The 4,268-nt window shown below is 39.9% G+C and overlaps 1 non-coding gene across 1 annotated transcript; it reads left to right on the plus strand.

Moving 5' to 3' along the window:
• The first annotated feature begins 3,809 nt into the window (after window positions 1-3,809).
• Window positions 3,810-3,917, plus strand: LOC112768900 (small nucleolar RNA R71). Its single transcript, XR_003186277.1, has one exon. It is a non-coding gene; the product is annotated as a small nucleolar RNA R71 (small nucleolar RNA).
• Window positions 3,918-4,268: the final 351 nt, after the last annotated feature.

Consider the following 4,268-nt stretch of genomic DNA (forward strand, 5'->3'; position numbering starts at 1 on the left):
CATAGCTTTTTTTGTTTTTCCATAACCATTGATGGCACCTAAGGCCAGAGAAACCACAAGAAAGAGGAAAGGGAAGGCAATTGCTTCCATCTCTGAGTCATAGGAGATGGGGAGATTCATCTCAAAAGTCCATCAAGACCACTTCTATGAAGTTGTGGCCAAGAAGAAAGTGATCCCTGAGGTTCCTTTCAAGCTCAAGAAGAATGAGTATCCGGAGATCCGACTTGAGATCCAAAGAAGAGGTTGGAAAATCCTCACCAACCCTATTCAACAAGTCGGGATCCTAATGGTTCAAGAGTTCTATGCAAACGCATGGATCACTAGGAACCATGATCAAAGTATGAACCCGAATCCCAAGAATTAGCTTACCTTGGTTCGGGGGAAATACTTAGATTTCAGTCCGGAAAGTGTAAGGTTGGCATTCAACTTGCCAATGATGGAGGAAAATGCACGCCCCTACACTAGAAGGGTCAACTTTGATCAAAGGTTGGACCAAGTCCTCATGGACATATGTGTGGAAGGAGCTCAATGGAAGATTGACTCAAAAGGCAAACCGGTTCAACTGAGAAGACTGGACCTAAAGCCTGTAGCTAGAGGATGGTTGGAGTTCTTTGAATGCTCAATCATTCCTACTAGTAACCGGTCTGAAGTTACTGTAGACCGGGCCATCATGATCCACAGTATCATGATTGGGGAGGAAGTAGAAGTTCATGAGATTATACCTCAAGAACTCTACAAGGTGGCTGACAAGCCTTCCACTTTGGCAAGGTTAGCCTTCCCTCACCTCATTTGCCACCTCTGCAATTCGGCTGGAATTGACATAGAGGGAGACATCCTCATTGATGAGGATAAGCCCATCACCAAGAAGAGGATGGAGCAAACAAGAGAGCCTATTCATGGAGTTCAAGAGACGCATGAGGAAGCTCATCATCAAGAAATCCCTGAGATGCCTCAAGGGATGCACTTCCCTCTACAAAACTATTGGGAGCAAATCAACACTTCCCTAGGAGAATTAAGTTCCAACATGGGACAACTAAGGATGGAACACCAAGAGCATTCCATCATCCTCCATGAGATTAGAGAAGATCAAAGAGCTATGAGGGAGGAGCAACAAAGACAAGGAAGAGACATAGAGGAGCTCAAGAGCACCATTGGTTCTTCAAGAAGAGGAAGACGGCACCTGCACTAAGGTGGACTCCTTCCTTAATCTCCTTGTTCCTATTTACCTGTTTTTCGTTTACTATGCTTTATGTTTTATTTATGTTTATGTCTTTACTATATGATCATTAGTGTCTAAGAGTCTATGCCTTAAAGTTATGAATGTCCTATGAATCCATCACTTTTCTTAAATGAAAAATGTTTTAATTACAAAAGAACAAGAAGTACATGATTTTGAACTCATCCTTGAAATTAGTTTAATTATTTCGATGTGGTGACAATTCTTTTTGTTTTCTGAATGAATGCTTGAACAGTGCATATGTCTTTTGAATTTGTGGTTTATGAATGTTAAATATGTTGGCTCTTGAAGAATGATGAAAAAGGAGAAATGCTATTTGATGATCTGAAAAATCATAAAAATGATTCTTGAAGCAAGAAAAAGCAGTGAATACAAAAGCTTGCAGAAAAAAAAGAAAAAAAATGGCGAAAAAAAAAGAAAGAAAAAAAAAAGAGAAAAAGCAAGCAAAAAAAGCCAATAGCCCTTAAAACCAAAAGGCAAGGGTAATAAAAAGGATCCAAGGCTTTGAGCATCAGTGGATAGGAGGGCCTAAAGGAATAAAATCCTGGCCTAAGCGGCTAAACCAAGCTGTCCCTAACCATGTGCTTGTGGCGTGAAGGTGTCAAGTGAAAAGCTTGAGACTGAGCGGTTAAAGTCGTGATCCAAAGCAAAAAGAGTGTGCTTAAGAACCCTGGACACCTCTAATTGGGGACTTTAGCAAAGCTGAGTCACAATCTGAAAAGGTTAACCCAGTTATGTGTCTGTGGCATGCATGTATCCGGTGGTAATACTGGAAAACAGAGTGCTTTGGGCCACGGCCAAGACTCATAAAGTAGCTGTGTTCAAGAATCAACATACTGAACTAGGAGAATCAATAACACTATCTAAATTCTAAGTTCCTATAGATGCCAATCATTCTGAACTTCAAAGGATAAAGTGAGATGCCAAAACTATTCAAGAGGCAAAAAGCTACTATTCCTGCTCATCTGATTGGAGCTAAGTTTCATTGATAATTTGGATTTTATAGTATATTCTCTTCTTTTTTATCCTATTTGATTTTCAGTTGCTTGGGGACAAGCAAAAATTTAAGTTTGGTGTTGTGATGAGCGGATAATTTATACGCTTTTTGGCATTGTTTTTAGTATGTTTTTAGTATGATTTAGTTAGTTTTTATTATATTTTTATTAGTTTTTAATTAAAAATCACATTTCTGGACTTTACTATAAGTTTGTGTATTTTTCTGTGATTTCAGGTATTTTCTGGCTGAAATTGAGGGACTTGAGGAAAAATCTGATTCAGAGGCTGACAAAGGATTGCTGATGCTGTTGGATTCTGAGCTCCCTTCACTCAAAATGGAGTTTCTAGAGCTACAGAACTTTAAATGGCGCGCTCTTAATTGCGTTGGAAAGTAGACATCCAGGGCTTTCCAGCAATATATAATAGTCCATACTTTGCCTGAGTTTAGATGACGCAAACTGGCGTTGAACGCCAGCTCTCTGCCCAATTTTGGAGTCAAACGCCAGAAACACGTTGCAAAGTGGAGTTAAACGCCCAAACTGGCACCAAAGCTGGCGTTTAACTCCAAGAAAAGTCTCTACACGTTTAAAGCTCATGATTAGCCCAAGCACACACCAAGTGGGCCCTGGAAGTGGGTTTCTACATTATTTACTCATTTCTGTAAACCCTAGTAACTAGTTTAGTATAAATAGAACTTTTTACTGGTCCTTTTAAAACATCTTATGCATTCTTAATTTATCTTTGGATCATATTGATCACGTCTAGGGGGCTGGCCTCTCGACCATGCCTGGACCTTGTTCTTATGTATTTTCAACGGTAGAGTTTCTATACTCCATAGATTAAGGTGTGGAGCTCTGCTGTACCTCGAGTATTAATGCAATTACTACTATTTTCTATTTAGTTCAGCTTATTCCTATTCTAAGATATTCATTCGCACCCAAGAACATGATGAATGTGATGATTATGTGACACTCATCACCATTCTCACCTAGGATCGACCCTTACTCATGTAAGGTTTATTACTTGGACGACCCAGTGCACTTGCTGGTTAGTTGTGCGAAATTGTGACAAAGAATTAAGAATATAAACGTGCGTATTGAGTTTTCAGCGCCGTTACCAAAGAAGATGGACCGTCACGATTTCTGTGCACCATTTCTCTATAAGGATTATAGGTGTTTCCATAGGGTTCTCCCATGTAATTCATCTCTGCCATTGCAGGGTTCTCAGGATCATAAGCTTCTTCTTCAGAAGATGCTTCTTTAGTACTATTGGATGCAGCTTGCAATCCATTCAGACTCTGAAAAATCATATTGACTTGCTGAGTCAATATTTTGTTCTGAGCCAATATGGCATTCAGAGTATCAATTTCAAGAACTCCCTTCTTCTGAGGCGTCTCATTATTCACAGGATTCCTCTCAGAGGTGTACATGAACTGGTTATTTGCAACCATTTCAATGAGTTCCTGAGCTTCTGCAGGGGTTTTCAGATGAAGAGATCCTCCTGCAGAATGGTCCAATGACATTTTTGACAACTCAGACAGACCATCATAGAATATACATATGATACTCCATTCTGGAAGCATGTCAGTAGGACACCTTTTGATCAATTGCTTATATCTTTCCCAAGCTTCATAGAGGGACTCACCCTCCTTCTGTCTGAAGGTTTAGATTTTCACTCTAAGCTTGCTCATCTTTTGAGGTGGAAAGAATTTGGCCAGGAAAGCACTGACCAGCTTATCCCAAGAGTTCAAGCTTTCCTTAGGTTGTGAATCCAACCATGTTCTAGCTCTGTCTCTTACAACAAAAGGGAAAAGCATAAGCTTGTAGACCTCGGGATCAACTCCATTGGTCTTGACAGTGTCACAGATTTGCAAGAATTCAGCTAAAAACTGATGAGGATCTTCCATTGGAAGTCCATGAAACTTGCAATTCTGCTGCATTAGAGAAAATAATTGAGGCTTAAGCTCAAAGTTGTTTGCTCCAATTGCAGGAATTGAGATGCTTCTTCCATAGAAGTTGGAAGAGGGTGCAATAAA

Source organism: Arachis hypogaea, chromosome 17 (genome assembly GCF_003086295.3).
Source record: "Arachis hypogaea cultivar Tifrunner chromosome 17, arahy.Tifrunner.gnm2.J5K5, whole genome shotgun sequence".
Taxonomy (NCBI): domain Eukaryota; kingdom Viridiplantae; phylum Streptophyta; class Magnoliopsida; order Fabales; family Fabaceae; genus Arachis; species Arachis hypogaea.